General features: G+C 36.5%; 1 non-coding gene across 1 annotated transcript; it reads right to left on the bottom strand.

Moving 5' to 3' along the window:
- Window positions 1–5726: 5726 nt before the first annotated feature.
- LOC128294755 (small nucleolar RNA R71) lies at window positions 5727–5833 on the bottom strand. Its single transcript, XR_008285062.1, has one exon. It is a non-coding gene; the product is annotated as a small nucleolar RNA R71 (small nucleolar RNA).
- Window positions 5834–14427: the final 8594 nt, after the last annotated feature.

Raw genomic sequence — 14427 nt, 5'->3', positions numbered from 1 at the left:
AATTTTCCCATCGATGGTAAAGGGTTATTGCTTTTTGGCTGATCTAATGTCGTTGGCATTTGATGAATTTCATGTGATTTTAGGAATGGACTGGCTAACCCAACATGATGTAGTGGTGAATTGTAAATAGAACTATATTGTGCTGGAATGTGAGAATGGTGAGCTACTCCATGTTGAATCTGATAAACTGAATAGGTTATCTAATGTGATTCCAGCAACATCAGCACAGAAATATGTTAGAAAGGGATATGATACTTATCTTGCATATGTGTTAGATACTAAATTATTTGAGTCGAAGATTCAATCACTGCCAGTTGTTTGTGAATTTCGTGATATATTTCTAGAGGAATTACCTAGTTTACCACTGGTTAGAGAAGTAAAGTTCTCTATAGATCTTGTTTCGGGGACAACACCAATATCCATAGCATCCTATAGAATGGCTCCTACTGAATTAAAAGAGTTAAAAACATAGTTGCAATGATTGATTGACAGAAGCTTTGCTCGACCCAGTTTTTACCTTAGCATGCACCGGTTCTATTTGTAAAGAAGAAAGATGGATCATTGAGACTATGTATTAATTACAGACAATTGAACAAAGTTACAATTAAGGACAAGTATCCATTTCCTTGAATTAATGATCTATTTGACTAGTTGAAAGGTGCCACTGTATTTTCAAAGATAGATCTTCGTTCTGGCTATTATCAGCTACGGGTGAAAGAATCAGATGTTCCAAAGATAGCTTTTAGAATTAGGTACGGGCACTATGAGTTTCTTGTAATACTGTTTGGTTTGACAAATGCACCTGCAGTATTTATGGATCTGATGAACAGAATCTTCAGACTGTATTTAGACAGGTTTGTGGTGGTATTTATTGATGATATTTTGGTATATTCCTAAAATGAAAATGAGCATATTGAACATTTGTGAATAGTGTTGCAAACCCTACGTGAGAAGCAATTATATGCCAAATTTAGTAAATATGAATTTTGGCTCTGGGAAGTTGGTTTCTTCGGATATATAGTATCTACAAAAGGTATTTGAGTGGATCCGAATAAAATTTTAGCCATTGTTAATTGGAAGCCACCAAAGAACATATCTGAAGTTAGAGGTTTTCTGGGATTGGTTGGATATTATTAGATATTTGTTAAAGGATTTTCAATGATAGCTTCTCCGATGACTCATTTGTTGCAGAAAGATGTGAAATTCAAGTGGTCTGATAAATGTCAGTAGAGTTTTGACAGATTGAAAGCCTTATTGACAGAAGCACCTGTGTTAGTTCAACCTGAATTAGGTAAGGAATTTGTAATTCACAGTGATGCTTCGTTAAATGGTTTAGGTTGTGTATTAATGCAAGAAGGTAAAGTAATAGCCTATGCTTCAAGAAAGATAAAATCACATGAAAAGAACTACCTGATACATAATCTTGAATTGGAAGTCATTGTGTTTGCACTAAAAATTTGGCGGCCTTATTTGTTTGGTGAAAAATGTTACATCTTCATTGATCATGAAAGTTTGAAGTATTTGACGTCACAGAAAGATTTGAACTTGAAAGTTTGATGTATTTGATGTCACAGAAAGATTTGAACTTGAGACAATGCAGGTGGCTTGAATTATTGAAAGATTATGATCTGGTTATTGATTACCACCTAAGAAAAGCCAATATGGTTGCTGATGCTCAAAGCAGAAAGTCTTTATTTGCCTTGTGAGTAATGAATACTCGATTGTCATTATTAGATGATGGTTCAATCATAGCTGAGTTAAAAGCTAGACCAACATTTTTGCAGTAGATTTCTAAAGCTCAGAAAAATGATGATGTACTACGAGCTAAACGAGTACAGTGCGAATTAAATTCTGATTCAGAAATTTCAGATTGGTTCTGATGGCTGATTTTTATTCAAAGGTAGAATATGTATACAGAAGAACTTAGAATTGGTACAGAATTACATGAAGCTCATAATGTTAATATGTCTATTAATCCTGGTAGCAATAAAATGTATAATGATCTAAAAAAGATGTATTGGTGGCCGGGAATGAAATGAGATATTTCTGAATTTGTAACTAAATGTTTAATATGTTAGAAAATAAAAGCTTAACATTAGGTACCTTTGGGATTATTACAGCATTTACAATACCAAAATGGAAATGGGAAAAAGTTACCATGAACTTTGTATCAGGATTGCCCCTGTCTCCAAAGAAGAAAGATGTCATTTGGGTAATTGTCGATCGGTTAACAAAGTCTGCACACTTTATTCCAGTACGTATGAATTTTTCTCTGGATAGATTGGTAGAATTATATGTTTCTAAGATTGTTAGACTACATGGAGTACTAGTCTCCATTATTTCAGACAGATATCCCCGATTTACATCCTGATTTTGGAATAAGCTGTAAGAAGCTCTGAGTACTCAATTACATTTCAGTACCGCATTTCATCCTCAAACTGATTGAAGGTGTTGTGTGCTTGAATTTGAAAGTAATTGGGAAAAGTATCTGACTCTAGTTGAATTTGTCTATAATAACTGCTATCAGTCTAGCATTAAAATGGCACCGTATGAAGCTTTGTATGGCTGAAAAGGTAGAACTCCATTATATTGGACAGAGCTCAATAAGAAAAAGATATACGGAGTTGATTTAGTCTGTGAAACTGAAAAAAAGGTGAAGGTGATTCAGGACAACTTCAAAGTAGCTTTTGATCGTCAAAAGTCTTATGCTGATCTGAAAAGAAAAGATATAGAATTTCAGGTCGGTGACAAGGTATTCTTTAAAGTATCACCTTGGAAGAAAGTTCTCTGGTTTGGCCGTAAAGAAAAATTGAGTCCATGATTCATCGGGCCATATAAAATCATTAAAAGAATAGGATCTGTTGTGTATCATTTAGCATTACCACCAGAACTTGATCTGATTCATAATTTCTTTCAAGTGTCTATGTTATGACGATATCGGTCAGATCTTTCACCTTTTATTTCTCCGACAGAAGTTGAGATTCAACCTGATATGACTTACAGTAAGGAACCGATCAAAATCTTGTCGCGTGAAACAAAAGAGTTGAGAAACAATAAGATGGCTTTAGTGAAAGTTCTCTGGCAACGACATGGTATAGAACAAGCTACCTGGGAACTGGAGGATGCTATGAGAAAGCAATATCCAAATCTCTTTACTGGAAAGACTTTCGAGGGCAAAAATTCTTAAGGGGGAGAGTTGTAACAACCCACCCATTTTCAGTGAAATCGAAACAGTGGTTTTGGGACCACAAATCTGAGTCGAAAAGAAAATTTATTTTAATATTATTGCATGATCTGCATTGTGATAGGAATGTCATATGAAAATTTTGATAAGAAAATTTTATCGATTATGTGCTTAATTGTGGAATGGACCAACTTGCATAGAATGAAAAAATTGAATTCTAGTAGCTAGAATGATTAAATAGCTATGGAATTCAAAATTTGAGGTCCTTACACGATAACTAGACCATTAGAGAAAAGTTAGTAGATATTTTTGGCGATTCATCCATGGAAAAATTAGAAAAGGCTAAGGACTAAATTGGAAATGAGAAAAATTAAAAGATGATAACTAATCAAATAGAAATATCATCTTATTTTATATCATCTTCTTCCCAAAAAAATACATGGAAACCCTAGGAAAGAGAAAACAAGCTTTCTTAGCTTAATTGGTGATAAACTGTAATTTATACATATTTTTATCCCATGCTTAGCAAATTTATGGATGATTGCTCCTTAGATTTGGTGAATTCGATGCTCCTAATATTTTAAATTCATGTTTTATACTTAGGTGAGCATAAGAGAGTAAAAAGAGTGAGAAACAGGTTGAAAACAGAGAAAATGGACCAACATGTGAAATCAACATGACCTAGACTTCTATACACGGGCAGACCACATGCCCGTGTCTATTTAACATCCTTGAACACGGATTGAAGAAATCGAACACGGGCGTGTTACACGGGCGTCTCCCTGTCAAGCCCAAGTTTAGTCCTATTCGGAAAAGGCCACTCTTGAGGGCTTTTAGGCATTATAAAGCCTATTTAAACACACTAGAGGAGGATTAGAGGGGACACACAGAGTAGGAGGCAAGGAATTACTCGAGGAAAGCCGATTGATCCATCTCAGAAGCCGGATTCACCTTCAAAACTGAAGATCTCCCTCCAATTCCCTTTAAGATTTCTTGGGTTTTCTTTATGTTTTGTTATCATTATTCTTTTGTGATGTTTTCTTTCATAAATATGAACTAAACCCCCTAAATACCTAAGGGGAATGAAACCTAAGATGAATCTTGTTATTATTATTTGAATTATATGATAAATATTTGCCTTGTTCTTAATTATGAGTTCTTAATTATTGCTTTAATATTCCAGGATATTGATTCAAGTGTTGATGTGCTTATTCAGAGGAGAAAAAGTCCCTGTCTAAGAGTAGATCTAACATAATTAAGCGGAGTTGATTGCACGCCTAGAGATAGGGTGACATAATTTTGCCGGATTAGGGTGAAACCTAATAAGGGAATCCATAGATTGAGTTAATGCAACACTAGGGGTTTTAATTAGAAAGAGATTTCAATTAATCAACCTAGGGTTAGATGTTGTTAGTCTCAAGAGAGATAATAATATAACTTAGGGATTTCTACAGATCAAGTCAAGTGAATAAATCATCTGATTCAGAGTCAATAACAAGTGAAGTCTAGGTGGAGTTTTCCCTTAGGTATTGTCTAAATCATTTAGTTTTCCCAAAAGTTATTTCCCCAATCTACTTTCTGTGCATTCTTAGTTTAATAATTAGTTTGGATAAAACAAACCCCTTTATTTTTAGGCTAGATAATAAAAAGAAAGTTAATACTAGTACTTTTAGTTTCTTTGGGTTCGACATCTCGGTCTTGCCATAAGCTATACTACTGTTCGATAAGGTGCGCTTGCCTTCGTCATGATAATAGTTAGTTTTCAAGAACGGACATTCATAAATTATAAAACTTATCACGATTCATATCACATCATGTTTTTGGCGCCGTTGTCGGGGAACTAAGATATTAGGAACACTCGATTTTTATTAATTTAGCCATTTTACTTTTATTGCAATTTAAATTTTTATTTTCTTTTCTAATTTTTCGATTATTCGCTTCTGGCAGGTTTTTATAGTGCATGACTAGAAGAAACCCATTAGGACCATTACTTTTTTATAGTGAGATCAATCACACAGCTCGCAAAAATCGAAGAGAAATAAGGTGAAGCCTAAGATACACAAAGGAAGAGCAAGAGGACGATATTTCCACCACAACCGAGGAGATGGCTGAAAATCAGGAAAACCCGCTACCTTCTGCGATAGCTGCTGATCCAGTAAATCAGAATCCTGCTCCATGCGCTATGTATGATTATGCTAAACCTACTTTAACAGGAACTAAGTCAAGTATAGTTAGGCCTGCTGTTGTTGCAAATAATTTTGAACTGAAACCTATCATAATTCAAATGATCCAACAGTTTGTCCAGTTTGATGGTCTGCAGGACAATGACCCAAAGGCTCATTTGGCGAATTTCCTAGAGTTTTGCGATACTTTTAAAATCAATGGCATTTCTGATGATGCCATTCACCTTCGGTTGTTTCCCTTTTCGTTGAGGAACAAAGCTAAGCAGTGGTTGAACTCATTACCACGAGGGTCAATCACTACTTGGGAACAAATGATCGAAAAGTTTTTACTTAAATATTTTCCGCCGGCTAAAATGACCAAATTAAGGAATGATATCTCTTCTTTTGTGCAGATGGATCTAGAAACATCCTATGATGCATGGGAGAGATACAAGGACCTCTTGAGAAGGTGCCCTTACCATGGGCTGCCCTTATGGTTGCAGGTTCAAACATTTCACAATAGCCTGAATCCTTCGACTAAACAGATGATTGACGCAAGTGCTGGTGGGACTATCAATAATAAGACACCTGAGGAGGCTTATGAATTTATAGAGGAGATGTCACTGAACAATTATCAGTGGCAAGTCATGAGGACAAAGCCGACGAAAGCAGCCGACATTTTTAATGCCTATTCAGTCACCATGCTCTCTAATCAGGTAAAACTTTTGAATAAAAAAATTGATGGTTTACTTAGCTCTTCACAGGTTCTCCTAGTAATGCAATGCAATACAAATGGAGGTGGAATGAGCAATTCAGAATACCTACCTTATGGCCACAACATGGAACACGAGCAACTAAATTTATGGGTAATAATCTTCGACCTCAAAATAATCCTTATAATAACACTTATAATGTAGGTTGGAGGAACCACCCAAATTTCTCATGGGGAGGCCAAGGGAATCAGAGACCACAACATCCTCCAGGCTTCCAACAACAACTTTACCAGCAAAAGAAAAAGCCGAACCTTGAGGAGATGATGTCAAAATTTATTTCAGTAGTGGAAACCCGTTTTCAGAACACTGAAACTGCAATTAAAAATCAACAAGCGTCAATCCAAGGACTCGAGAATCAAATTGGGTAGTTGGCTAAGATGATTTCAGAAAGACCACCAGGAAGTTTACCTAGTAACACTGAACCCAATCCAAAAGAGCATGTGAAAGCAGTTACACTAAGGAGTGGGAAGGTGTTAGCTGAATCCGAAAAGAAGCCACCACAAGAAGTTAAAAGAGACAAAGGAGAGGAGGAAAAACCCAAAAACAATAACAATCCAATGCCAAAGGAATATAAACTACCTATCCCATATCCAGCAAAGTTGAAGAAAGATTACATGGGTGCACAATTCGATAAATTTCTTGAACTTTTTAAACAACTGCATATTAACTTACCTTTTGTTAAAGCTATATCGCAGATGCCTACCTATGCAAAATTTTTAAAGGAGCTTCTAACAAACAAAAGAAAGTTTGAAGACTTATCCACAGTGGAACTTAATGAGGAGTGCTTGACCATACTCCAAAATAAACTGCCAACCAAACTGAAAGACCCAGGAAGTTTTACTATTCCCTGCTTAATTGATAGTTTGAATGTTGATAATGCATTAGCTGATTTAGGCACTAGCATTAATTTGATGCCATATAAAATTTTTAAACAACTTGGTCTTGGGGAACCTAACCCCACTAGGATGAGTATTCAATTAGCTGATAGATCTGTTAAATATCCTAGGGGAATTATAGAGGATGTACTTGTAAAAGTAGATAAATTTATATTCTGTGTTGATTTCATTGTGCTTGACATGGATGAGGATGTTGAAGTGCCTTTAATCTTAGGTCGTCCATTTTTAGCCACTGCTAGGGCTGTTATTGATGTGGGTGATAGTAAATTGGTACTTAGAGTAGGTGACGAAGAGATTATCTTTAAAATTTATGATGCCATGAGATTTTCTAGGGAACAGGATGACTCATGTTATTTTATTGACTCTATTGATCATTCTACTCAAGATTCTTTTCAGGAAATCATACATAAGGACACGTTGGAACTGTGTCTTGCCCAAGGAGAGGAGGGGGATGATAATTTTGAGATAGGAACTGAACTGAATTCGAATGAAACCTCTCCAAGACCAGCAGAATATGAGGGTATTAAGGTAAATGATGAACTTAAGCAAAAACCCTCTATTGAAGAACCTCTCAAACTAGAACTTAAACAATTGCCGAATCACTTGAAATATGCATTCCTTGGAAATAACTCAACATTACCGATAATTATTGCGTCTAACTTGCAACCCAAAGAGAATGAGGAATTACTCCAAGTCTTAAGAGAGCATAAAAGGGCTATAGCTTGGAAAATTTTCGACATTAAAGGGATCAGTCCTTCTTTTTGCACCCACAAAATTTTAATGGAATATGAATATAAGCCATGCGTGCAAGCCCAAAGACGACTAAACCCCAACATGAAGGAAGTTGTTAAAGATGAGGTAATTAAACTCTTAGATGCTGGAATTATTTATCCTATTTCTAACAGTTCTTGGGTAAGTCCAGTGCAGGTTGTTCCTAAGAAAGGAGGCATGATTGTTGTAGCCAATGAGAAGAATAAATTAATCCCAACAAGGACAATCACAGGTTGGAGAGTTTGCATTGATTATAGGAACCTAAATGATGCAACGAGAAAAGATCACTTCCCCTTTCCATTCATTGGCCAAATGTTGGAAAGATTGTCAGGGCACATGTACTACTACTTTTTAGACGGACTCTCTGGCTATTTTTAGATCCCAATAGCTCCTGAAGATCAAGAAAAGACGACATTTACATGTCCATATGATACGTTTGCTTATCATAGAATGCCTTTTGGATTATGTAATGCTCCTGCTACTTTTCAGCGCTGCATGATTGCCATTTTTGACGAGCTCGTAGAAGACGTCATGGAGGTATTTATGGATGATTTCTCGATTTTTGGTAACTCTTTCCATCTTTACCTTAAAAATTTAAAACGAGTGTTAATAAAATGTGAGGAAACAAACCTTGTGCTTAACTGAGAAAAATGTCACTTTATGGTTTAAGAAGATATTGTGTTAGGACATAAAATTTCTAGTAAAGGGATTGAGGTTGATAAATCTAAAATTGAAACCATTGAAAAACTACCTCCCCCTAATTCAGTTAAGGCTATTGAAGCTTTCTAGGACATGCTGGGTTTTATAGAAGATTTATTAAAGACTTTTCTAAAATAGCTAAGCCTTTGACTAAATTACTAGAAAAAGATGTGCCTTTTAATTTCAATCAGGAATGTTTAGAAGCATTTAATACTTTAAAGGATAAACTGACTAAAGCTCCAATTATAATTGCACCTGATTGGAATTCACCTTTTGAACTAATATGTGATGTGAGTGATTTTGCAGTAGGTGTAGTTTTGGTACAGCGAAGAGATAAAAATTTTCAAACTATCTATTATGCTAGCAAAACTTTGACAGCCGCATAAGAAAACTACACCACCACAGAGAAAGAGTTGCTAGCTGTGGTTTTTGCATTCGATAAATTTAGGCCATATCTAATATTGTCTAAAATTGTTGTTTATACTGACCATTCTGCTCTTCGCTACCTTTTGACTAAAACTGATGCAAAACCTTGACTCTTTCGATGGATTTTATTATTATAGGAATTTGACTTGGAAATTAAGGATAAGAAAGGAGCTGAAAATCTCACGGCTAACCATCTCTCCAGGCTTGAAAATTCAAGTATCAAAGACCTAGACGATGTTGAAATAAATGATTCATTCCCTGAAGAGTAATTTTTTTCTATATCTGATTCTGAGGTACCTTGGTTTGTAGACATTGCAAAATTTTTAGCCACTAACATTATCCCAAAAGGGTTGACACATCAACAAAAGAAGCGATTCTTTACTGATGTGAAAAACTAATTTTGGGAAGACCCTTTTCTTTTTCGTATATATACAAATCAAGTCATTAGGAGATGCGTTACAAGGAAATAAGCATTGAAGATCTTGGAACATTGCCACTCAGGACCGATAGAAGGACATTACAGTGGAAACAAGATCGCACATAAAATCCTCGAATCAGGTTTTTATTGGCCCACTCTATTCAAAGACGCCAATAGGTATGTTACTTCTTGTGACAAATGCCAACGGACAGGTTGTAACACCCCGTACCCGAGTCCGTTACCGGAGTCGAACACAAGGTGCACACAAACTTGACTTAATCATTTTCACAGTCCATTTAAAAATTTTCCAGACAAGCTGGTTACTGCATCACTGTCGCCTTAAAAATCATATCTTGAGTTTCAAAGCTCGAAAATCAGTTTCGTAATTTTTCCCTGAAATTAGACTCATATGTCCATCCACAAATTTTTTTCTAGAATTTTTGGTCAGGCCAATTAGTACAGTTTATTAGTTAAAGTCTCCCCTGTTACAGGGATCGAGTACACTGACCTTCGCGCATTACGACTTGGATATTTCCCTGTACAGGGCTTCAATACTGATTCCGTTTGTTTCTATAGAAACTAGACTCAAAGAGGAATCTATACATATATGGCATGACTCCTAATTATATCTGGTTAATTTAAAATGAATTTCCAAAGTCGGAACAGGGGATCCAGAAACCGTTCTGGCCCTGTTTCACGAGAACTTTAATATCTCTTAACATACAACTCATATGACCGTTTCATTTCTTCCATATGAAATTAGATTCATCAAGGTTCATTTAAATAATTTATTTACTATTTAATACCATTCCTACTATTTTTAGTGATTTTTCACATCCACATCACTGCTGCTGTCAGCATCTGTTTTCAAGGTAACCTTTACCTACTTCATAATTTCTTTGATTCAACTAGCCCTTTTAGCATACATGGCACAAGGAATGATCATGATTAACCATTCCAGTGGCTAATCGTTTCCAAACATTTCCATACCTCTTAATGAACAACATACAAAATGATTATGATACCATGCCGAAGTGTATATGAGCCATTTTCGCATGGCTATCCAAATTTATACAAAATCAAAGGGGTCTATGACCAACAAGCGAAAGAGTAGTCCTATACATGCCATTTCAAAGTTCAACCAAAATTTGTACCAAAAAGGGGGCTTTGATAGTGTGGATGACTTCGACTTCGATGATCCCGAATCCAATAGCTAACGAGCAAAATCTATAAAACAGAGGGCCAAAGCAACGGGGTAAGCATTTTAATGCTTAGTAAGTCTCAAGTAATGAAATCAGCTTTAACTAAAGTATTACATTCACATAGCTAAATGAATCACTTTATTAATACACATTCTCATAATCATACTTACTTCACATTTCATCAACATATACACACAAGGTATCAACCTATCTAAGAGCCGAAAGTTCGTTAGTCGATTGAGCGAATACTATTTCAAACGGATCGACTTTTCCGATGCACATGTAAACATACCTTATCGTATGGGTTTTTCGGCGTATTAATTGAATTTATTACAGCACCAAAACGCTCACCTTCAAACCGAGTCTCTTGAATTTAGCGGATATAACCACAAGCACAATTGCCTTGGTCTTAACCCGGATTGGTAACTTGCACAAATGCCTCGGTCTTAGCCGGATATAACAACTTCATACGAATGCCTTGGTCTTAGCCGGATATAATCACTAGCATAAATGCCTTCGGACTTAGCCCGGTATAACAACTCGCACGAATGCCTTGGTCTTAGCTGGATATAATCACTAGCATAAATGCCTTCGGGACTTAGCCCGGTATCATTCAAACGCTCATGTACACATATATCAATAATCACGACACATCCATATTTCATTCTCGTTACTAAGGCTCAAACACAAAACATTTATCAAACCTTTCCAATTTTGGCTCAATAGCCACACACAAAAGCATGATTTCAATTGACTTTATAACTTAGTCCCTCGCACATTCTGGTTGTCCGCCATAATATGACAAATCATTTCAATATAATTCAAGTAGGGTCATTACTCAAGACTTACCTCGGATGTTGTCGAACGATTTCGACCGCTATTCGATCACTTTTCCTTTCCTTATCCAACTGTGGTCCTCTAAGTTCTTGAGCTAATTCACACAAATTTAACTTATTAAAATCTCATTATGATAGCTTATGGCCGAATATGACAAGGATTTTAAATGGTCATATGGCCATCCTTTAGCTCAAATACACAATGGTCATGCACAATTTTAATCACAACAAGCAATTCAATACAATTCATTCAAACATCAAAGTGAAGCTCAAGGTACTTAGCCCTTATATACATTAGACATTAGAGTCACATGTATGCGAAATCACGAATCGAATTCAACACATTAGTTAGTACTCTCCTTAGCGAATTTTCCAAGCCAAGAATAGGCATCAATATGCTTGCCTCTAACCGAATGCATGCACACCAACCCCCCTTCATGTGGCGAATATGCATGTCCATGTTGAGGCCAATTATACACTTAATACCACACAAAACAACATACATTTTACTAACTAACGATTCCATTTTGTAACTCAATACGCATCCATCATTTATTTCATAACCGAAACATCATCATATGCAAATATATACCTTGAGATAGTATATATGTCATACCAATACATCATGTGCAACATATATACATATAGGTGCAAGGGCCGAATCTCAAGTTGCTTATATCCAAATATAAACACATATCCAAAGCTCAAATCTTACCTACCATGCAACATGCATGAATCATACTTATGGATATACCATGGCCGAATACACCACAACACCATACCGTTTCAATTTGGTCATGGTTAAACAAAGAACTTAGTGTCTCACTTAAAAATGCTAAAAGAAAATCCAAGAGTCCTCAATCCCCCATCACATGTATCATTATCAAGCTTCATATTTAGCATGCAATGGCATTAACACAACATCCACCTTGGCCGAATATCATTCCCATGACATAGCAAAGATTTGAACCATGGGCTAATAAGAACATCAAGCTAGCAACTAAAAACATACATGAATCTCATGGCACAACCTCAAACATACCTTAATCTTGATGCAAGTATAGCCAAACCTCTTCCTAATCCTCTTCCAAACCAAACATGAAGCAAAAACTCCCTCTTCTTCCTTAGAATTTTCGGTCAAGAGAGAATGAAAAGGATGAACAAATTTTTTTTTCTTTTCTTTTCTTCAACTCACGGCAATGGGGAGGGGGAGAAGCCTTCACACACATTTTTTTTCATTTTTTTATTACCCATACACCTTATTTTATTTATTCCAACATAAAACACTTATACAACATGTTTCATGACATGTTTTGCCCATAATTCCTTGTCATGGCCGGCCACTAGGCTTTAGTTTAGGGAAATTTGACATGCAAACCCCTCATTTTTGCATGCATGATCAACTAGTCATCACATATTTCCCTATCCTATTTTCAAAGTTTACTACTAGGTCCTTTTTAGTGAAATTCACATTTAAAACCCTAAATCAAAACATCAAAAATGTCACACACGAATTAACACATATTATAGGCATCAAAATGAATATTAGATTATTTTTATGCCTCGGTTTGGTGGTCCCGAAACCACTTCCCGACTAGGGTCAATTTTGGGCTGTCACACAGGTAATATCTCCAAACGTGATGAAATGCTTCAGACATATATGCTCTCATGTGAAATATTTGACGTTTGGGGTATCGACTTCATGGGTCCATTCCCCTAGTTCATTTGGGTATAAGTACAACTTAGTAGCTGTTGATTACATGTCCAAATGGGTTGAAGCCCAGGCTTTACCTACTAATGATGCTAGAGTAGTAGTACGATTCTTTAAGAAACTTTTCTCTCGATTTGGAACACCTAGAGCAATTATCAGTGATAGGGGTACTCATTTTTGTAACGCCCAATTTGACAAGACCCTTAAGAAATACAGTTTTCACCACAAAACAACCACCCCTTACCACCCTCAAACTAGTGGCCAAGTCGAAGTAGCAAACCGAGAGCTTAAATGTATCCTAGAAAAGACAGTAGAGTTAAACAGGAAGGATTGGGCGATGAAAGTAGATGATTCTTTATGGGCTTATAGAACCGCTTTTAAGACCCCTATAGGAACATCACCTTATAGGCTTGTTTATGGAAAAAGTTGTCATCTACCATTTGAGTTAGAACACAAGGCATTCTGGGCTATAAAATTTCTAAACTTCGATCCCAAACTTATAGGTGAAAACAGGTTGATGCAGTTGAACGAGTTAGATGAGTGGCGAACCAATGCATATGAAACTTCACGCCTATACAAGGAAGCAACGAAGCGCCGCCATGATGCTCGTTTAAAACAACGCAAGTAATTTGAAGTGGGAGGTCTTGTCCTATTGTATAACTCGAGGCTCAAATTGTTCCCGGGGAAGCTTAAATCATGATGTTCAGGTCCTTTCGTAGTCCAAAATATCTTTCCATATGGCACAATAGAGGTAAGTCACCCATCACAAGGCACTTTCAAGGTAAATGGACATCACCTAAAATTTTACAACGGTGAGAATTTCAAAGACGATAGAGTGGAGCTACGGCTCCATGAACTCCCCTAAATATACTCACAAGGTAGAGTCGAGCTTAGACTCTAAATAAGCGCTTCTTAAGAGGCAACCCAAGCACTAACCTCACTAAATAAGGTTTAATTTTTCTTTAACTATTCATTGTCTAACTACAGGAAATGTTGACATTTGATAAGGATAACACGGCCTAATACACGGACGTGCCTTAGGCTGTGCTCATACTACAGGCAGAGACACAGCCGTGCGATACAGCCGTGTGAAAGTAGAGCAAATTTTTTTCCAAAACAAGGGTTCGATATATTGCCACGGCTGTGTGACATGGCCGTGGGCAATCCTACCAAATCAACACGGGTTGAAACTGAGAAATTAGCACGGGCGTGGGCACATAAACACGGGCGTAAGAGAAGTGAACAAATTAACACGGGCGTGCAACACGCCCGTGCCCACCACCTGTGGTTGAAACTGTCAAAATGACAAGGCCATGTGCACCAACACGCCCCGAGGAACACAAGTGTTC

The sequence above is a fragment of the Gossypium arboreum genome, chromosome 6 (genome assembly GCF_025698485.1).
Source record: "Gossypium arboreum isolate Shixiya-1 chromosome 6, ASM2569848v2, whole genome shotgun sequence".
NCBI lineage: Eukaryota > Viridiplantae > Streptophyta > Magnoliopsida > Malvales > Malvaceae > Gossypium > Gossypium arboreum.
Note: the sequence above shows the minus strand (reverse complement) of the source record. Positions and strands in the feature narration are given on the sequence as shown.